This window comes from Dendrobates tinctorius, unplaced genomic scaffold, assembly GCF_039654945.1.
Source record: "Dendrobates tinctorius isolate UK_male_01 unplaced genomic scaffold, ASM3965494v1 ptg000172l, whole genome shotgun sequence".
NCBI lineage: Eukaryota > Metazoa > Chordata > Amphibia > Anura > Dendrobatidae > Dendrobates > Dendrobates tinctorius.
Genome location: NW_027361839.1, coordinates 1287330 through 1310770, shown reverse-complemented (window position 1 = coordinate 1310770; position 23441 = coordinate 1287330).

The window sequence follows — 23441 nt, the reverse complement described above, 5'->3', positions numbered from 1 at the left end:
CAGGTGACACGTCGGGCTTAGACAGTATCGTGGCCCGCACCCTTGTAGGCATCTACAGTATATGGACAGTATAGGGGCAGTGGAAGGTACCGGAGACCAACCACTGTTAGCAGAAGACGGGGTATTGTCTTTTGCCTGACCCCACTGGAGAGGACACAGCGCCAGCCGTTGCCAGCGCCATTGAGTTCGCAGCAGGAGCTGCAGTTTAAGGACTGCCCTTACTTAAACGTTGTTCTTCACCTAAAGATATCCTTTGATTTAATGTACTATTTGTCTCCCCTGTATAACCCTTTGTCTCCCTACATCCTTTTCCATTCATGCTGTTTAACCCTTTACCTCCCTGCGTGGAGTATTCCCCTTTAAATAAACCTGTTAACCCTTTCTCTGCCTGCGTCCTGTCACTGCATCCCGAGTTCCTGCTTGATACCTTACAGAATCATAGAATCGTAGAGTTGGAAGGGACCTCCTGGGCCATCTGGTCCAACCCCCTGCTCAAAGCAGGATTCGCTAAATCATCCCAGTCAGATGTCTGTCCAGCCTCTGTTTGAAGACTTCCATTGAAGGAGAACTCACCACTTCTCGTGGCAGCTTGTTCCACTCATTGATCACTCCAACTGTCAAAAAGTTTTTTTTTATATCTAATCTGTGTCTCCTCCCATTCAGTTTCATCCCATTGCTTCTAGTCTTTCCTTGTGCAAATGAGAATAAAGTTGATCCTTCTATAATGTGACAGCCCTTGAGATATTTGTAGACAGCTATTAAGTCTCCTCTCAGTCTTCTCTTCTGCAAACTAAACATTCCCAAATCCTGCAACCTTTCCTCATAAGACAGGGTTTGCAGACCGGTCACCATTCTGGTCGCTCTTTTCTGAACTTGCTCCAGTTTGTTGATGTCTTTTTTAAAATGTGGTGCCCAAAACTGGACACAGTATTCCAGATGAGGTCTGACCAAAGAGGAGTAGAGGGAAATAATGACTTCACGTGATCTAGACTGTATGCTTCTGTTAATACATCCTAGAATTGCATTTGCCTTTTTTGCTGCTGCATCACACTGCTGACTCATGTTCAGTCTGTGATCTATTAGTATACCCAAGTCTTTTTCACATGTGCTGTTGCTTAGCCCTATTCCTCCCATTCTGTATATGCTTTTTCATTTTTATTGCCCAGATGTAGTACTTTGCATTTTTCCCTGTTAAAAACCATTCTGTTAGTTGCTGCCCACTTCTCCAGTTTATTTATATCTTTTTGAATCCTCTCTCTCTCTTCTCTAGTATTAGCTATCCCTCCTAGCTTTGTGTCATCAGCAAATTTAATCAGTTTACCCTCAATTCCTTCATCTAAATCATTGATAAAGATGTTGAACAATACAGGGCCCAGGACAGAGCCCTGTGGTACCCCACTTGAGACATTCTTCCAACTGGATGTGTAGCCATGTGTCATATCATGTCGGGTTCGGGAATTATTTTACTGAAGCCGGCAATTGACTTAGTGGCTATTATGCTATGTAGAACTCTATAAACTATAAATACATACATATATATATGTCTCAATGACATGTATATATATATGTATTCTATGTGTATATATCTATTCTTTGGTGTTTTAACCTGACAGGAGCATGCTCAGTTCGACGGATGACGATGGATCCTGAGCCCATAGGCTTTCATTCTAGCAAACAATGGACAGCAACGGTGTCAGGATCCTGTCAGCGCCGGCGTGCAGCCTCCGCTGAGCAGGGACTCACCCGCACTGTAGTGGGGCCCGGGGTCAGGTACAGCCGGAAAGTACAGATGCACAGGACCTGTGGACGCTGAAGTTTAGCAAGCAGTCACAGGACCTACGGTCCTGTGACTGCAAGGGGGCGGGGCTTAGCATCCTGCTTAGTGAAATGGCAAGATACTATACAGAAATACTCAGAGTCAGGCAAATCAGAGGTCATGCACAGAGATATCAGTAAAGTACCAGGGATGAGACAGAACGGATAGTCAGGCCAAGCAGAAGTCAAAACCAAACAGACATAGAAGGTACCAAGCAGAATCCAAAGCAATATCCAGAGAACAGACCGAGTCGTACACAGAGATTCAAGCAACCAGAACACAGCACTAACACACTCAGGGGTCACCACACTATGCCAAGGGCGAAAGTATAACTGACGGGGGATGGGAGCTTCCTGAGGCTATAAGAAGCTTTCCCAGAACCAATGAGAGACCACCATAATAGGTCCCAGGTGTGCAGGTAAGAGTCTGCTCTGCGATCAGAACATTAACCCCAAAAGTGCCGGTCACCCAGCACCGATATCATGACAGTACCCCCCTCTCAACGGGAGGCCTCTGGCCCCCTAGGCTTGCCTGGGTACCTAGCATGGAGAGCCCGAACCAGGTGATCCGCATGCATCAACCGGGCCGGCACCCATGACCTGTCCTCCGGCCCATACCCCTTACAATGAACTAGGTACTGTACTGACCGCCGTACCAACCTAGAATCTACGATGTGACCAATCTCATATTCCACATGTCCCTCAACCGAAACCGGAGGAGCAGCGAACTCGGATTCTCCCCGGACTGCTTCAAAAGGCTTCAGTAGAGATCTATGGAAGACGTTAGGGATCTTGAAAGAGGGTGGAAGGCACAGTCTGTACGCCACTGGGTTGATTTTTTCCACAATCTTGTACGGGCCGATGAATTTGAGGCCCAACTTGGCTGACGGAATCTTTAACTTAATGTTTCGCGTGGAGAGCCAAACTTTCTCTCCAACCTGAAACATGGGCCCTGGTGTTCGTTTCCTGTCCGCGAAAAACGTATACCTGCCTTGAGACCTAGATATACGCCGCTGGACTTCTGCCCATGTATCTTTTAACCACTGAACAGAGTCCTCAGCCCTGGGGCACCCCGAATCCAGACGCGAAAACTCACCAAAATGAGGACTGAACCCATAGTTGATCAAGAAAGGGGACATACCAGTGGATTGACTCACCCGACTATTGAAGGCAAATTCAGCCAACGGCAGTGCATCGCACCAGTCATTCTGTCTAGCAGAGGTTAGACACCTGAGGATCTGTTCCAGAGACTGATTAGTGCATTCCGTCTGACCATTACTCTCGGGATGGTATGCAGACGAAAAGGACAGAGATATCCCTAATTTTTTGCAGAAAGCATGCCAAAACTTAGCCACAAACTGCACACCACGATCAGACACCACATTCAGGGGTACCCCATGCAACCGGATCACAAGCTGCACAAACAACCTGGACAACGTCTCAGCTGACGGTAGTGCGGACAGGGGTACAAAATGAGCCTGCTTTGAAAATCTGTCCACCACTACACATATGTCAGAGACACCGCACTGAACTTACTCACTGAGCCTGTTCGCGTGTGTTGAGTAAAGCGAACAGTGCTCAAAGCTACCTGTGGAGCGGGCAGCAACCGAATAGATGTGTACTTCAGAGCCGCAGGACCTGAAGCACGTGACTGCTGGAGGCGTGGCTTAAACTCCACAGAGCTAGGAGCTGCAAGACAATTCCTAGAAGAGTAACTGCGAGACAAAGTTACCAAGGGGCATAGACAGGGAGAACAGTCAGGACGTAGCCAATGAGTCATACGCAGATATTTGCAAGGTACCAGAGGGGCGAGCAGAGAGTAGTCAGGTCACAAGCAATGAGTCATACACAGATAGTTGCAAGGTACAAGAGGGGCGAGCAGAGAGTAGTCAGGTCACAGACAATGAGTCATACACAGATAATAACGCAGTACAAAATCAACAGGCAAACTCACAACGGGAAACAGAGGCGGGTCAGAACCATATAAACAAGCTATAGCAACAAACAGGCACACGGGGGTCAGCACACTCGGCCAAAGGCAAAAGTATAACTGGCAGGGATTGAAGCTACCCAGGGGTTTATGAAGCTCTCCCAGAACCAGAAAGAGGCCACAATCATTAACCCCAAGTGTGCAGGTCAAAACCTGCACAGAGCTCCAGACATTAACCCCCAGTGTGCAGCTCAAAAACCTGCACTGGGATCATGACAGTACCCCCCTCTCAACGGGGGGCCTCTGGACCCCCAGGCTTCCCCGGGTACTTGGCATGGAACGCCTGAACCAGGCGATCTGCATGTACCGAGCGAGCAGGGACCCATGAGCGCTCTTCTGGTCCATATCCCTTCCAGTGGACCAGGTACTGCAAAGAGCGGCGCACCCGCCGAGAGTCCACAATATGTCCGACCTCATACTCCAATTGACCCTTCACAGCACTGGAGGAACAACAGTCTCAGAGTTCTCTTTGACAGATCCTGCTGGTTTCAACAGAGACTTATGGAACACATTAGATATTTTTAAGGAGGCGGGGAGACGCAACCTATATGCCACAGGGTTGACTATCTCCATAATCTCGTACGGACCAATGAACTTTGGTCCCAACTTAACTGATGGTACCTTTAAGTTGATGTTACGCATGGAGAGCCAAACCTTCTCTCCCACCTGAAACATGTCTCCTGAGGCTCTCTTTTTGTCCGCAAAATATTTGTATCTCCCCTGGGCTCGAGAGATATTATGCCGGACTTCAGCCCAGAGGTTTTTTAACCGTTGAACGGACACCTCTGCTCCTGGACAACCGGAATCCACCCGAGAAAACTCCCCAAAATGCGGATTAAACCCATAGTTAATCAGGAATGGGGACATGTTGGTGGACTGACTCACCCAGTTGTTAAAAGCGAATTCAGCCAACGGTAACGCATCACACCAATCCTCCTGTCTGGCGGAGGTCAGACACCTGAGAATTTGTTCCAGGGATTGATTGGTGCGTTCTGTCTGACCATTACTCTCCGGGTGATATGCCGACGAGAAGGAGAGTGAGATGCCCAATTTCATACAGAACGCCCTCCAAAATTTGGCCACAAACTGCACACCTCTGTCAGACACAACATTCAGGGGTACCCCATGCAATCGGACCACATGCTGCACAAACAATCTTGACAACGTTTCTGCTGAAGGTAATGCTGCCAAGGGAATGAAATGGGCCTGTTAAGAAAACCTATCCACCACCACCCAGATCACGGTATTGCCCCTGGAAGGTGGAAGACCGGTAATAAAATCCATGGAAAGATGAGTCCATGGCCTATCAGGAACCGGTAAAGGTATGAGTTCCCCAGCCGGTCGGTTATGCGAGCTTTTGGAACGGGCACATATGTCACAAGCAGAAACAAATTCCTTGACATCGGACCTTAATGAAGGCCACCAAAAAACCCTGGCTACTGCCTCTCTAGTGGCCGTGATACCTGGATGAGCACTCAGCCTAGAATCATGAAACTCCTGCAGAAGTCTAGGCCGCAATGAATCTGGAACAAACAGTTTATCGCTTGGCCTGGTTGCCGGAGCTAGGGCCTGAGCCCTTAGGATTTCTTGTTCCAACTCAGTTGAGACCCCCGCCACTACCACCCCTGGGGGAAGAATGGAGGACGGCGGATCAGGGGGAGACACTGGATCAAAACTTCTGGCCAGGGCATCCGCTTTAACATTTTTGGACCCTGGTCGAAAAGTAATTGAGAACTGAAATCGTGAAAAAAAAAGTGACCAACGGGCCTGTCTAGGAGTAAGGCTAAGTGCACACGTACCGGAACTCTCGCGGAAATTACCGCGAGAATTCCGGAATTCCAGTCCGCGGGAAAATCGCATTTTAAATTCCCGCGATTTTCCCGTGGAAAAACTAGCATTTTGCAAGCTTAATTAGCTTGCAAAATGCTAGCGTTCTCCAAGCGATCTGGAGCATCGCTGGGAGAACTGATTGACAGATTGGTCACACTCGTCAAACATAGTGTTTGACGAGTGTGACCAACTTTTTACTACTGAGGCCGCCTATGCAGCATCAGTAGTAAAAGATAAAATGTAAAAAAAAATAAAAAATGGTGTTATTCTTACCCTCCGACGTCCCGCGCATCCGTTCCCAGTAATCCTTTGCAAAAATGCCCGCGATGACGTCTGTTCTCGCGGGATCGGGAGCGTGAAGAGAAGCGGGAAGACCGCGCGGGACGTCGGAGGGTGAGAATAACAATATTTTTTATTTTTAAATTCTATTTTTTACAGGGGTATGGTACCCACAGCCCGGAGGACAGTCTCCTCTCCTCCGGACCGTGGGTACCATCCGCAATTGTTCTGCTTACTTTCCGCATGGTGTGCACAGCCACATGTGGAAAGTAAGCGGAACAATGCATTCCTATGGGTGCGGGATCGCCGCGATTCCGCAAATTAATGAGCATGCTGCGGTTTTTACCGCGAAGCGATTCCGCCGCGGTAAAAACCGCAGCATTAGCACAGCATTGCAGAATCCCATAGGAATGCATGGAATGCTTATTTTTCGCGTTTTCGCGGCAAAATCGCGCGGTTAAAACAGCCGCGGAAACGCGAAAAAAACGCCACGTGTGAACTCAGCCTAAGCCTCTTAGCAGATTCAAGGTATGCCAGATTTTTGTGATCCGTGACAACCGTGATAGGGTGAACCGCCCTTTCCAAAAAGTGCCTCCATTCCTCAAACGCCAGCTTGACCGCAAGAGGTTCTCTATTGCCTACATCATAGTTTTTCTCAGCTGAAGAGAACTTCTTGGAGAAGAAGGCACAGGGTTTAAGATTGGTAAGGGTGGACGGACCCTGGGACAGCACAGCCCCCACCCCCACTTCAGAAGCATCCACCTCCACAACGAATGGTTTGAACGGGTCAGGTTGCACCAACACCGGGGCAGACATAAAACATTTCTTAATCGCTGAGAAGGATTCCTTAGCGAGTACAGACCAATTTTTTACATCAGCTCCCTTCTGGGTAGGATCCGTGAGTGGTTTCACCACTTGTGAGAAACCTTTAATGAATCTCCGGTAATAGTTTGCAAATCCTAAGAAGCGTTGGAGCCCCTTGAGATCTCGAGGCTGAACTCAGTCAGCGATCGCCAGCACCTTCTTAGGATCCATACGAAACCCCTCACAGGACACAATCAACCCCAAAAAAGTCAGCTCCTGTACAAAAAACGAACATTTTTCCAATTTGGCGAACAATTGGTTCTCCCTGAGTCTCTGGAGAACTGTCTTTAGATGTTGCAAGTGAGATTGACTGTCCGGGGAATACACCAAAATATCATCCAAATAAATAATAACAAAACGGCCTATCAGATCAGAAAACACAACATTGATGAAATTTTGGAAAATAGCGGGTGCATTAGTTAACCCAAATGGCATTACCAGGTTCTCAAAGAGTCCTTTTGATGTGAGGAATGCCGTTTTCCACTCGTCCCCTTCCCGAACCCTTATCAGATTGTAGGCCCCCCGCAGATCAAACTTGGAGAACCATTGGGCCCCAGCTAACTGGTTACATAAGTCTGGGATGAGGGGAAGTGGGTAAGAGTTCCTAACCGTTATCTTGTTCAGTTCCCGAAAGTCGAGGCACGGCCGCAAACCACCATCTTTTTTCTTCACAAAGAAGAACCCTGCTGCCACAGGTGACACAGAAGGCCTGATATGCCCTTTGCGGAGACTCTCAGCTATGTACTCCTTCATGGCTTGGCGCTCAGGCCCAGACAAATTGAACAATCGAGCCTTAGGTAACTTGGCTCCGGGTACTAAATCAATGGCACAATCATAGGGTCTATGTGGTGGCAACGCCTCAGCCTCACTTTCGGAAAAAACGTCTTCGAAATCTTTCAGGTACTCCGGAATACCTTCCAGATCGACAGACGACACAGACACGGATTTAACAGCGTTAACAAGATGTCCCTGGTTACCACATTTATTATTGCATCCCCATTGAGTGATCTCCCCTGTAACCCAATCAATGGTAGGATTATGGCGTTGAAGCCAAGGCATTCCCAGTACCAGTCCTGCAGGCAAGTTATCTAGCACCAGACAACTTAGTTTCTCCACATGAGTGGAACCCACTTTTAGAGAAAAAAGTTCAGACCTGCAACAGATACCATCTTGGGTAAGAGGAGATGAGTCAATTGCCACAAGTTTAACAGGATCGTGAAGCCTGACTGTCCCTATCTTATTAAGAGTCATAACCTTGGTATCAATCAGGTTCACAGCAGAACCGCAGTCAATAAAAGCAGTAGTCTGAACAGGACCATAACCAAGTTCCAGTTCCACCTGCAGCACCATTTTTGCACATGAGGAAAATTGTACCTGAAGGTCTGGGTAGCCTCCTCGATTACTACCCAGACCTAGTCGTTTCCCGCAATCTTGGAGGATGACGGACAGGAGGGGCAGTCCTTCTTCCAATGTCCAGATTTCCCACAGTAGAAGCACAACTGCTTTTCCCGGCGGCGTCTTCTTTCCTTTCCCTCACAGGTGACAGCGCTCACCTCCATAGCCATAGGAAGAGTCTGGGTCTCATCTCCACTGAAGAATAAGGGCGTTTCCCGTTGCATAATGCCCCTAGCCCGCAGCCTGCGATCCATGCGAACCGCTTGGACCATGGCATCCTCCAGGGAGTCAGGCGGAGGATGGAGTGCCAAAGCATCCTTCAGACGTTCACACAGGCCTCTGTGGAACAGCCCCCGCAGGGCGGCATCACTCCAGGAAATCTCCGCTGCCCAACATCTGAATTCAGTACAGAACCACTCGGCCGAGTGCTCCCCCTGACAGACACTCATCACTTTGTCCTCAGCCAACCGCACTCTATCAGGCTCATCATAAATAAGCCCTAAGGCTTCAAAAAATGCATCCACAGACATTCTCTCAGGGGCAGAAGAGGAAAGCGAGAATGCCCAGGCTTGTGGGGACCCCCTAAGCAGGGACATCACCACCCCCACCCTCTGTTTCTCATCCCCAGAGGAGCGGGGTCTCAAAGAAAAAAAAAGCTTACAGCCCTCCTTAAATGCCCTGAAATCATCCTTGTTACCAGAAAACATACCTGGTAATTTAACCGGGGATTCAGGTGGGAATAAAATGACATCTCTATTCCCCACCTGCTGGAAGCCTGCGGAAAGTACCCCCTGAACTGAGTCCTCAACCCGCCGTTGGGACTGGGCCAGAGCTTGGTGTTCCAAACTAAGCTTCTGCAGTGACTGAGTAAAGCTTCTCACCTGCTCAGATAAAGCACAAATTGGGTCCATGCTGCAGAAGTGAGGAGAGGAAAAAAAAATTGTAGGCCAGTTATAATGTCAGGAACACCGCACTGAACTTGCTCACTGAGCCAGTGCGCGTGTCCTGAGTAAAGCGAACAGTGCTCAAAGCTACCTGTGGAGCGGGCAGCAACCGAATAGATGTGTACTTCAGACCCGCAGGACCTGAAGCACGTGACTGCTGGAGGCGTGGCTTAAACTCCACAGAGCTAGGAGCTGCAAGACAATTCCTAGCAGAGTAACTGCGAGACAAAGTTACCAAGGGGCATAGACAGTGAGAATAGTCAGGACGTAGCCAATGAGTCACACACAGAGATAGCTGCAAGGTACCAGAGGGGCGAGCAGAGAGTAGTCAGGTCACAGGCAATGAGTCATACACAGATAGTTGCAAGGTACAAGAGGGGCGAGCAGAGAGTAGTCAGGTCACAGGCAATGAGTCATACACAGATAGTTGCAAGGTACAAGAGGGGCGAGCAGAGAGTAGTCAGGTCACAGGCAATGAGTCATACACAGATAATAACGCAGTACAAAATCAACAGGCAAACTCACAACGGGAAACAGAGGCGGGTCAGAACCATATAAACAAGCTATAGCAACAAACAGGCACACGGGGGTCAGCACACTCGGCCAAAGGCAAAAGTATAACTGGCAAGGATTGAAGCTACCCAGGGGTTTATGAAGCTCTCCCAGAACCAAAAAGAGGCCACAATCATTAACCCCAAGTGTGCAGGTCAAAACCTGCACAGAGCTCCAGACATTAACCCCCGGTGTGCAGCTCAAAAACCTGCACTGGGATCATGACACCATACCACCGTTTTACCCCTGGAAGACGGAAGATTGGTAATAAAATCCATAGACAGGTGGGTCCATGGTCTTTCGGGAACTTCCAAGGGCATCAGCTCCCCCACCGGCCGGCTATGGGAGCTTTTAGAACGTGCGCAGACCCCACAACCAGAAATGAATTTCTTTATATCAGAACCAAGGGTAGGCCACCAGAAGATCCTAGCCACTGCCAGTCGCGTGGCTGATATACCAGGGTGAGCACACAACTTGGATTTGTGGAACTCTTGCAAGAGTTTAAGGCGAAGTTGCTCTGAGACAAACAACTTTCCCCCTGCCTTGGCCGCAGGAGCCAGCGACTGGGCCCCCTCAATTTCCCGTTCCAATTCAGACGAGATCCCTGCTAACACCACCCCAGGGTGCAGAATGGAGGACGGTGGCTCAGGGGCAGACACAGGGTGAAAACTACGAGATAAGGCGTCAGCCTTGACATTCTTTGACCCTGGAAATGAGAAAAAAAAAAAGTGACCAACGGGCCTGTCTGGGCGTTAATCTTTTAGCAGACTCAATGTATGACAAATTTTTGTGATCAGTGATCACAGTAACCGGGTGACTAGCCCCCTCCAAAAAGTGCCTCCACTCCTCAAACGCCAACTTGACCGCAAGAAGCTCTCTATTGCCTACATCATAATTTCTTTCAGCAGCAGAGAACTTCCTGGAAAAGAAAGCACATGGCCTGAGGTTGGTAAGAGTGGCAGGCCCTTGGGACAACACTGCCCCCACCTCAGAGGCATCCACCTCCACCACAAATGGTTTGGAAGGATCTGGCTGTACCAACACAGAAGCAGACATAAAACATTTTTTCAGCGTTGCAAAGGCCTCTTTTGCGAGCGAGGACCAATTTCTCACATCCGCACCTTTACATGTTAGATCCATGAGAGGTTTGACCACCTGCGAAAACCCCAGGATAAATTTGCGGTAATAATTGGCGAACCCCAAGAAGCGCTGAAGACCCTTAAGATCTCTGGGTTGCACCCAATCCGCAATGGCCTGCACCTTCTTGGGGTCCATGCGAAAACCCTCACAGGATACAATTAATCCCAAAAAAGACAATTCTTGCGCACAGAATACACATTTCTCCAATTTGGCATACAGATGATTTTCTCTCAGTCTTTGGAGAACAGTTCGTACATGTTCCAGATGAGAATGCCTGTCGGAGGAGTATATCAAAATATCATCTAAGTAGATAACGACAAAACGACCAATGAGATCCGAGAATACCACGTTGATGAAATTCTGAAATATGGCGGGGGCGTTGGTAAGACCAAATGGCATGACTAAATTTTCAAACAGTCCCTCGGTCGTGAGGAACGCAGTTTTCCATTAATCCCCGTCTCGGACCCTTATCAAATTATATGCCCCCCGAAGATCCAGTTTAGAAAACCACTTTGCCCCTGATAGTTGGTTACACAAATCGGGAATCAACGGAAGGGGGTACGTATTCCGTACAGTAATCTGATTAAGCTCCCGAAAATCGAGACAGGGACATGACCCGCCATCTTTTTTCTTTACAAAAGAGAAACCTGCCGCCACAGGTGAGACTGAAGGACATATGTGTCCTTTGCGCAGACTTTCAGCAATGTACTCCTTCATAGCCAAGCGCTCAGGACCAGACAAATTAAACAGACGGGCTTTAGGTAATTTAGCCCCCGGGACCAGCTCAATAGCGCAGTCAAAGGGTCTATGTGGCGGTAACGTCTCGGCCTCGCTTTCGGAGAATACATCTTCGAAGTCCTTCAGGCATTCCGGAATACCTTCCAGCTCGACAGATGATACAGACACAGATTTAACAGGTTCAACCAGCAGTGCGGATTTATCACATAACTTAAAATCATTAAACCCCCATTGAACAATCTCCCCCGTTTTCCAGTTAATAACTGGGTTATGGCCTTGTAACCAGGGCATGCCTAACACCAACCCTGCAGGTAGATTGTCCAGCACAAAACAACTTATGTTTTCCACATGAGTAGCGCCCACTCTGAGCGAAAACAAGTCAGACATAAAGAGAATTCCCTCCTTAGTGAGGGGAGAGGAGTCAATGGCCATCACCTTGATCGGAACCTTGAGCCTAACTGACCCTATCTTGCAGCGTGTGACCAATTGTGAGTCAATGAGATTAATCGACAATCCGCAGTCCACGAAGGCTGTAGAGGGAAAAGAACTACCGTCCACAAACAGTTCCACATGCAGTAAGGCTACTTTCACACATCAGGTTTTCGGCGTCAGGCGCGATCCGGCGTCGTGCCGGAATGCCGGATCCGGCAAATGTTTTGTAAAACCTGATGTGCCGGATCCGGTTTTCTGCCGGATCCGTCTTGTTCTTGACAGACAAAACCGGATCCGTCTCATCCGGTTCATCCGTTTTTCTATCCGTTTTTCGACGGATTACGCCGGATCCGGTTTTTAAAATTGACCCTTGTGGCCTTCCGAACGGGATTGGCTACTGGAAAACTATATATAGCGTGTTCCTACAGCCCTTCTTTGACAGGTTGTAGAGAAGAAAGTGCAGGTTGGAGAGAAGAGCAAGTTACTGGCGAAGATGGATGTTGTCATTGGAAATATTACCACTAGAAGTTCTGTGACGGTTTCAGGGACAATTTTCCACTATACTTTATGTCACCTCAAGGCAGAGTACACTGGCAGGATGACAGAGTGTGAAAGATTTGTGCCCTAACCAAACTTGTGTACCTTCTGGACCAACAGTATATACCTTTGCCAACCAAAGTTGGCTATCTTGTCATGGTCTTACTATTTTTAGCTTTAGGCCACAGTTGTGTTCCTGGTTGTGTTTTATGCAAAGTATTTCACCTTTTAACAAAAGTTGTGTACATTGGTAGGAAATCACCAACAATAAACACAACTTTTTAGGTGAAATACTTTGCTTCAAACACAACCAGGAACACAACTGTGGCAAAAAGCTAAAATTTACCCACAGTTATACCTGGTTTTGAATACCTTTTTACCTTTGAAATACCCTGTATTTAACCTTTTTTAAAACATAGTTCGCCGCAGAAAGAAATGACAGACAACCATTGTAAAACGATAATTTAACTTTTATTTAAAATTTTTTTTTTTTTGTAAAATGTTTTTAAAGTGCAAAAAACTTTTTTAATAAAGGTTTTAAACCCAATGGGCATTTTTATTACAAAAAACACACATTACAAATCTGTGTACTGTGGGGTGGAAATACTGCTGGAGGGGCTGCGGGACACTTCGACACTGGGTGTGTGGAGAGAGGACTGGGATCGTGGTGGGGAAGGAACAGTTAGAGGTGAAGGTGTGGAAAAAGCTACAGAATGGGTGGACATGTGGGAGGCAGAAGAGGTGGTGGGCGGTGGAGTGGAGGGTTGGGCAGGGACTGTAGGAGCAGATGATGTTGATGGAAAGTTGTATGGGGAAGGAGTTTGGTACGGGGCAGGTTGCTGGAAGTGGGGAGATGTCTGGTACTGGGGAGGTTGCTGGTACTGGTGAGGTTGCTGGTATGTAATAGGAGGGGGAGGATGGAAAGTGGCTGGAGGGGGTGCAGATGTAATAGGAGGGGGAGGATGGAAAGTGGCTGGAGGGGGTGCAGATGTAATAGGAGGGGGAGGATGGAAAGTGGCTGGAGGGGGTGCAGGTGGAGGAACTACAGTGGTGGGAGGTGGAGGTTGGGAGGTAACCTGCTGTAGAGCACCGTGGCACGAATGCATTACATGCATCTGCTGGGTAGGAGATAATGTTGCCATGCGCTCCACAACAGACCTGAAAAAGGTGTGGTTTGGCGAAGATCTTGCTTCTGAATGCATGGTTTGCAGAAGTGTCTTCACCTCCAGAATGCTGGAGTTGATCTGCTGAAAGCCTGCGGAGATTTGCTCTGACAAGACTTTTAGACAGTTCTGGAAAGATGCATTCAGATGCAAGAACTCTGGCGCATAACTCTTTTCCTGACCCCTCTGCCGCTGCCGCCCAGTACCCGCAGGTGTACTAGAGGTGGCAGGGGCAGAAGGCTGGGGTAAAGGGAAAGCGATCTCCTCACCAGCAGCTTCATGTAATGTAGGCAGCCACGATGCTCCTGTGCTGGTGGATGGGACAGATGGGTCGAATGTGTGGGAAGGCTGGGAAGGTGCAGATGTACCGGGGCGGTCGAAGTGTCCCTCGGTGCCGGTCTCCTCAGGGATCGCCTCAGAAGGGTCCAATCGTGCCGGCTCCCGAGTGCTGCTCACCGTGCTGTGGAATAAAGAGAAAAAAAAACAATTAAAATACTGACATGGTATGGCCCTGGCTGAAAAAAAAAATTTACATCTAACATTTTTTTCACATGTGGTGTGTAATATTTACCTTCTGGTGACCATTGTTTCCCGGAGGAACGACAGGGCTCGTGCGTACTTGTACTTGCTCCTGCGTCCTCCAGATCCACTCGGGGCCCACATCTCTTTATTGAACTCCTTCTTGAAACGATCCCTCACAGACCGCCACCGCTTCACAATTCTGTTCCCTGAAACGAGAAAGGAGTGGTTAGTATACAACATCAGTGTTTCCCAAACTCCAGTCCTCATGGTCCCCAGGGGTCATGTTTTCAGGATTTCCATAGTAAACAGAAATCCTGAACACATGATCCGTGGGGACCACGAGGACTGGAGTTCGGGAAACACTGGTTTACATCAAGCAACCGGTACTGTATATACTTACGCTCTGTAATCTGGGCCCGAGCTTCGAGGTCCTCCCAGCGGCCCACAAGGAGCGAACAGATTTCCTCCCAGAGTCGTCGGGTAACGATCAGGTCAGCGTGGCGGCGGTCAGCCATATTCCAGAGCGGCTCCCTTTCTCTGACGAGATCGATGAGGCGGTCCACATCAATCCCTCCATCCTCACCGTCAGAGTCGGGAGCACGCTGTGAAGGCTGTTAAAGAAAAAGACAAAAATAACATAATTAGCCTCCACAAAAGAAATGAAATAAAAAGTGCAAAAAAACAAAGCAAAAATATTTATACTTACACGCTGGTGACCGCCGCGTTGCTGTCGCCGACGACCCTGGGAGGCACTGCGAGGACCTCTTGGCCGAGCACCAGATTGGGAAGACTAGAGAAGAAAACAAAAAATGTTATGTCTTTGGATGTAGGCATTTGTTTGCTGTGTGTGGTCTGCAGAACATTGTTTTCTATGTGTTGTGTGTAGTGTGATGTTGTGTTTCTGCGTTTGATGCAAAAAACTTACCAATTGTGAGCCCACTCCAGGTGTCTGTCCACCCCTTCCTTCTTCTTCTGGGAGCTCCTCTTCATCTTGTGATTCCTGTTTTGAAATAAAAGGCAATGAATAGACATATATTACAGAGAAGATGGATTTTGGAAATAAAAACTTACCGTCAAACGCTGACGATGCGAGGGAGGGCTCCCAGAAGAAGATGTGCTGTCCTGTTGATGGCCAGACTCCATGGCTGTGGGTATTGCTGCTGCTGTTGCTGCTGCCAGTGATGCCATTTCTGCTGCTGCTGCTGCTGCATCTCTTTGGCGGCTGTTGAATAAAGAGAAACAAAGGGCCAATGAATATCTTGATATTCCATGGCCCTAGTTTGGAGGAATGGGGGATTTGATAATTACCGTCTCTCATCTGCTGCTGGACTCCCCTCCTCAGCATGTTCCATTTGCTGCTCCATTTGGGGTGGTGCTGATGGTGATGCTGCTGCAGATGTCTGCTGCCTTCTCCTGCTCCTGGTTCTTGGCTTGGGTGGCATGTTGGGTGTGGCTGAGGGTCCCATTGTCTTGCTTTTATATATCTCCTGTGGGCAGAGCTACTGAGCATGCTCAGACCAAAAAACCGGATCCGGCGCATTGCGGCGCTCATAGGCTTTCATTGTGTGAAAAACTCACCCCTCCATCTCCTCCATGGCGGGGGCAGCGTATAGCGCACAGCACTCTGATGACATCCGAGTGATGTGCGTCGTCTCACTCGCACCCGTAGGCTTATATAGGTGTGAGTGAGCCGACACTCGGCCGAGTGCCGGTGATGAGCGCTGCAAGCTGGGACTTCACTCACACATAATAAAACCGCTGATTTGCTCTGCCGCATAGATGTTTCATCACACAGCACTCGTCCGTACTCCTCTCGAGTGTGACCCCGGCCTTAACTCCTTTCTGCCATTAGACGTACTATTCCGTCCATGTGCCCTGGGACTTAATTCCCAAGTACATCATAGCGATCAGTGGCGCCCACGTGGTGAGCGCCGCTGATCGCGGCCGGGTGTCAGCTGATTATCACAGCTGACACCCGGCACAATGTGTCCGCCCCCGACACGTTAACCCCTTGTACACCGCGATCAAACACGATCGCGGTGTACCGGGAGTTAAAGGGAAGCTTCGGCAGGGAGGGGGCTCCCTCCGTGCTTCCCTGAGCCCCCCACGGCAGCGCAATGTGCAGCGCTGCTGTGGGGGTCTCTTTCCCTACAGGCCCCCGGATCCAAGATGGTGACGGGGGCCTTCGGGGGCCTGTAGTGAGCTGGCTCCTCAGTGCCTGCAAAGCGCAGGCATGAGGAAGTCTGCAGTAGTGCCTGTGACAGATCGCTGATCTGTCACAGTGATCTGTGATGTGACAGATCAGCGATCTGTCACAGGACAGTGATGTCCAACCTGGGACAAGGTAATAAAGTAAAAAAAAAAAAAAAAAAAAAGTGTTAAAAATAATTTAAAAAAATCGCTAAATAAATTAGTAAAAAAAAAAAAAAATATTCCCCAATAAATTAGTTTTTTGAAAAAAACAAAACAATAAAAGTACACATATTTGGTATCGCCGCGTCCGTAGCGACCCGCCCTATAAAACTGTCCCATTAGTTAACCCCTTTAGCGAACCCCTTAAAAAATAAAAATAAAAAATGAAGCAAAAAATAATGATTTATTATCATACCGCCAAACAAAAAGTGTAATAACGCGCGATCAAAAAGACGCATATAAATATCCATGGTACCGCTGAAAACGTCATCTTGTCCCACAAAAAACGAGCCGCCATACAGCATCATCAGCGAAAAAATAAAAAAGTTATAGCTCGCAGAATAAAGCGATGCAAAAATAATTATTTTTTATATAAAATTGTTTTCATTGCAAAAAACCAACAAAACATAAAAAAACGACCTAAATGAGGTATCGCTGTAACCGTACTGACCCGAAGAATAAAACCGCTTTATCAATTTTACCACACGCGGAACGGTGTAAACGCCCCCCCCAAAAGAAATTCATGAAACGCTGGTTTTTGTTCATTCTGCGTCTCAAAAATCGGAATAAAAAGCGATCAAAAAATGTCACGTGCCCGAAAATGGTACCAATAAAAACATCAACTCGTCCCGCAAAAAATAAGACCTCACATGACTCGGTGGGTCAAAATACGGAAAAATTATAGCTCTCAATATGTGGTGATGCAAAAACTATTTTTACAATAAAAAGCGTCTTTTAGCGTGTGACAGCCGCCAAACATAAAAACCGCCATAAATAGTAAATCAAACCCCCCGTTATCACCCCCTTAGTTAGGGAAAAATAATAAAATAAAAAAAAGTATTTATTTCCATTTTCCCATTAGGGTTAGGGTTAGGGCTAGGGTTAGGGCTAGGGTTAGGGTTAGGGCTAGGGTTCAGATTAGGGTTAGGGGTGTGTTGGGGTTAGGGTTGGAGTTAGAATTGGGGGTTTCCACTGTTTGGGCACATCAGGGGCTCTCCAAATGCAACATGGTGTCTGATCTCAATTCCAGCCAATTCTGCGTTGAAAAAGTCAAATGGTGCTCCTTCCCTTCCAAGCTCTGACATGCGCCCAAACAGTGTTTTACCCCCACATGTAGGGTATCAGCCTACTCAGGACAAATTGCAAAACAACTTTTGGGGTCCAATTTCTCCTGTTACCCTTAGGAAAATAAAAAATTGGGGGCAAAAATATCATTTTTGTGGAAAAAAATGATTTTTTTATTTTCACGCCCAGGCGTTATAAACTTCTGTGAAGCACTTGGGGGTTCAACGTGCTCACCACACATCTAGATATGTTCCGTGGGGGGTCTAGTTTCCAAAATGGGGTCACTTGTGGGGAGTTTCAATAGTTTAGGTACATCAGGGGCTCTCTAAACGCACATGACACCCGCAGACCATTCCATCAAAGTCTGCATTCCAAAACGTCACTACTTCCCTTCCGAGCCCCGACGTGTGCCCATACAGTAGTTTTCTCCCACATATGAGGTATCAGCGTACTCAGGACAAATTGGACAACAACTTTTGGGGTCCAATTTCTCCTTGTACCCTTGGGAAAATGAAAAAATTGGTGACTAAAAGATGATGTTTGTGGAAAAAATATGATTTTTGTATTTTCACGCACGGGCGTTATAAACTTCTGTGAAGCACAGGGGGGTTCAAAGTGCTCACCACACATCTAGATAAGTTCCTTGGGGGTCTAGTTTCCAAAATGGTGTCATTTGTGGGGGGTTTCTACTGTTTTGGTACATCAGGAGTTTTCCAAACGCGACATGGTGTCCGATCTCAATTCCAGCCAAAAACGTCAAATGGCGCTGCTTCCCTTCCGAGCTCTGCCATGCGCCCAAATGGTCATTTACACCCACATATGGGGTATCAGTGTACTCAGGACAAATTGCACAATAACTTTTGCAGTCCAAAAAGATCATTTTTGTGGAAAAAATATGATTTTTTTTTTAATTGTACGGCTGTATGTTATAAACTTCTGTGAAGCCCTTGTGGGTTCAAAGTTCTCACCACATATCTAGATAAGTTCCTTGGGGGGTCTAGTTTCCAAAATGGGGTCACTTGTGGGGGGTTTCCACTGTTTAGGTACATCAGGGGCTCTCCAAACACGACATGGTGTCCGATCTGAATTCCAGCCAATTTTGCATTGAAAAAGTCAAACGGCGCTCCTTCCCTTCTGAGCTCTGCCATGCGCCGAAACAGTGGTTCCCCCCCACATATCAAGTATCAGCGTACTCAGGACAAATTGAACAATAACTTTTGCAGTCCAATTTCTCCTGTTACCCTTGGTAAATTGAAAAAAATTGAACCTGAAGTATTTTTTTAGTGAAAAAAAGTTAAATGTTCATTTTTTTTAAAATATTCAAAAAATTCCTGTGACGCACCTAAAGGGTTAATAAACTTCTTGAATGTGGTTTTGAGCACCTTAAGGGGTGCAGTTTTTAGAATGATGTCACTTTTGGGTATTTTCTATCATATAGACCCCTCAAAGTGGCTTCAAATGTGATGTGGTCCTAAAAATAAAATGGTGTTGCAAAAATGAGAGATCGCTGGTCAACTTTTAACCCTTATAACTTCCTAACAAAAAAAAATTTTGGTTTCAGAATTGTGCTGATGTAAAGTAAACATGTGGGAAATGTTACTTATTAAGTTTTTTGTGTGCCGTATCTCTGTGATTTAAGGGCATAAAAATACAAAGTTGGAAAATTGCGAAAATTTCAAAATTTTCGCCAAATTTCCATTTTTTTTCACAAATAAACACAAGTTATATGAATGAAATTTTACCACTAACATGAAGTACGATATGTCACGAGAAAACAATGTCAAAATCACCGGGATCCATGGAAGCTCCTGAGTTATTAACTCATAAAGGGACAGTGGTCAGAAGTGTAAAAATTGGCCCGGTCATGAACGTGCAAACCACCCTTGGGGGTGAAGGGGGTTAATCACCTGCTCACCGCAGGAGACCTCTGCTTCAGAGGAGGCTGTAGTTGCTTTCTCTCTCCCTGGGTTTCATTAATCCCAGGCGTTCCGGGGCTCGTCCTATTTCAGAGGCTCTGAAGTGTCATTCTCCCACGTCCCCATATGTTGACTGTGAGGGGCACACGACTTACGGAGATTAATTTTCCTCTATGACACCCGCCATATTGGGAGGGCGCCAATACTTTTGTCCGGCTCATTTTGGGGGGTTTTTTTTGTGAAATTTTGGCCAATTTGCCTTTTTTTCTGTTATTTTCTGTTGTTCCAATAAACACAAAGGAAATAATCGCGTGTATAACAAGCCATGGGGAGCGTAATAAAGGTCCGGACTGACGCCACGGGTGCCAGCACTTTCGGCCGTGACTGTACGCGCTGTCGGGTGCACCCAGGGCTCGTGTGGATAATTTATGGCCCAATTTTCCACAACGCCCCCGGGGCCAACATGTAATTACAGTGTCAGGGACATACGGTAATCGTCACGGTGATCGCTCACACCGCGCTCCCCGGGGACGTTAACCCTTCATTACCCGTCGCAGGGAGGCAGCTGTATAGCACTGGGTACATGAACGGCCTGTGGTGCCAGAGCGACCAATCACAGTGCAGCGTTCACCTTACAGGGCAGAACGGACGATGAGAGCTGCGCTGTGATTGGTCGCTATAGGCCACAGAGACCACTAATCACGACAGCGACCGCCCGGTGAAGAGAGGCCAAACATCAATGTAGAGAGTGCGACTGTCCCCCCAGGTCTCCTGCTAATAATTATTCCCTTTACTTCCACCATTCCGGTCCGTGTTACTATGACGACCGAGGACAACGCACCTGTGACCAACAATTCGATTTCTTCCCTTTCCTCACACAAAGATCCAAATCCTCCAGGCTGTCACCCATAGCAACCAGGAGTCACATGGTCGCAGCGTCCGATATCTGTGTTCTGATTGGCCGTTACAGCGATCAAGAGATCCCAACACCACAGAGACCCCTGAGACTCCACTATCACCGACGTCGGGTACAGGTGTGATACAGAGGTCACTGAGGTATCTAATCCCAGCCGTGTATCTAATCCTCTCCTGTGTGATACTGACTGCTGAGCTGTGTATCTAATCCTCTCCTGTGTGATACTGACTGCTGAGCCGTGTATCTAATCCTATCCTGTGTGATACTGACTGCTGAGCCGTGTATCTAATCCTCTCCTGTGTGATACTGACTGCTGAGCCGTGTATCTAATCCTATCCTGTGTGATACTGACTACTGAGCTGTGTATCTAATCCTCTCCTGTGTGATACTGACTGCTGAGCCGTGTATCTAATCCTCTCCTGCGTGATACTGACTGCTGAGCCGTGTATCTAATCCTCTCCTGTGTGATACTGACTGCTGAGCCATGTATCTAATCCTATCCTGTATGATACTGACTGCTGAGCTGTGTATCTAATCCTCTCCTGTGTGATACTGACTGCTGAGCCGTGTATCTAATCCTCTCCTGCGTGATACTGACTGCTGAGCCGTGTATCTAATCCTCTCCTGTGTGATGCTGACTGCTGAGCCATGTATCTAATCCTCTCCTGTGTGAAACTGACTGCTGAGCCGTGTATCTAATCCTCTCCTGTGTGATACTGACCGCTGAGCCGTGTATCTAATCCTATCCTGTGTGATACTGACCGCTGAGCCGTGTATCTAATCCTCTCCTGTGTGATACTGACTCCTGAGCCGCGTATCTAATCCTCTCCTGTGTGATACTGCCTGCTGAGCCGCGTATCTAATCCTCTCCTGTGTGATACGGTCTGCTGAGCCGCGTATCTAATCCTCTCCTGTGTGATACTGACTGCTGAGCCGCGTATCTAATCCTATCCTGCGTGATACTGACTGCTGAGCCGTGTATCTAATCTTATCCTGCGTGATACTGACTGCTGAGCCGTGTATCTAATCCTCTCCTGTGTGATACTGACTGCTGAGCCGTGTATCTAATCCTCTCCTGTGTGATACTGACTGCTGAGCCGTGTATCTAATCCTATCCTGTGTGATACTGACTGCTGAGCCGTGTATCTAATCCTATCCTGTGTGATACTGACTGCTCAGCCGTGTATCTAATCCTATCCTGTGTGATACTGACTGCTGAGCCGTGTATCTAATCTTATCCTGTGTGATACTGTCTGCTGAGCCGTGTATCTAATCCTATCCTGTGTGATACTGACTGCTGAGCTGTGTATCTAATCCTATCCTGTGTGATACTGTCTGCTGAGCTGTGTATCTAATCCTCTCCTGTGTGATACTGACTGCTGAGCCGTGTATCTAATCCTATCCTGTGTGATACTGACTGCTGAGCCGTGTATCTAATCCTCTCCTGTGTGATACTGGCTGCTGAGCCGTGTATCTAGTCCTCTCCTGTGTGATACTGACTGCTGAGCCGTGTATCTAATCCTATACTGTGTGATACTGACTGCTGAGCCGTGTATCTAATCCTCTCCTGTGTGATACAGTCTGCTGAGCATGTAGCTAATCCTATCCTGTCTGATACTGACTGCTGAGCCGTGTATCTAATCATATCCTGTGTGATACTGACTGCTGAGCTGCGTATCTAATCCTATCCTGTGTGATACTGTCTGCTGAGCCGTGTATCTAATCCTTTCCTGTGTGATACCGACTGCTGAGCCGTGTATCTAATCCTATCCAGTGTGATACCGACTGCTGAGCCGTGTATCTAATCCTCTCCCGTGTGATACCGACTGCTGAGCCGTGCATCTAATTCTATCCTGTGTGATACTGACTGCTGAGCCGTGCATCTAATCCTATCCTGTGTGATACCGACTGCTGAGCCGTGTATCTAATCCTATCCTGTGTGATACCGACTGCTGAGCCGTGTATCTAATCCTATCCTGTGTGATACCGACTGCTGATCCATGTATCTAATCCTCTCCTGTGTGATACTGACTGCTGAGCCGTGTATCTAATCCTCTCCTGTGTGATACTGACTGCTGAGCCGTGTATCTAATCCTCTCCTGTGTGATACTGACTGCTGAGCCGTGTATCTAATCCTATCCTGTGTGATACTGACTGCTGAGCCATGTATCTAATCCTCTCCTGTGTGATACTGTCTGCTGAGCTGTGTATCTAATCCTCTCCTGTGTGATACTGACTGCTGAACCGTGTATCTAATCCTCTCCTGTGTGATACTGACTGCTGAGCCGTGTATCTAATCCTATCCTGTGTGATACTGGCTGGTGAGCCGTGTATCTAATCCTCTCCTGTGTGATACTGACTGCTGAGCCGTGTATCTAATCCTCTCCTGTGTGATACTGACTGCTGAGCCGTGTATCTAATCCTATCCCGTGTGATACTGACTGCTGAGCCGTGTATCTAATCCTATCCTGTGTGATACTGACTGCTGAGCCGTGTATCTAATCCTCTCCTGTGTGATACTGTCTGCTGAGCTGTGTATCTAATCCTCTCCTGTGTGATACTGACTGCTGAGCCGTGTATCTAATCCTCTCCTGTGTGATACTGACTGCTGAGCCGTGTATCTAATCCTATCCTGTGTGATACTGGCTGGTGAGCCGTGTATCTAATGCTATCCTGTGTGATACTGACTGCTGAGCAGTGTATCTAATCCTCTCCTGTGTGATACTGACTGCTGAGCCGTGTATCTAATCCTATCCTGTGTGATACTGACTGCTGAGCCGTGTATCTAATCCTATCCTGTGTGATACTGACTGCTGAGCCGTGTATCTAATCCTATCCTGTGTGATACTGACTGCTGAGCCGTGTATCTAATCCTATCCTGTGTGATACTGACTGCTGAGCCGTGTATCTAATCCTCTCCTGTGTGATACT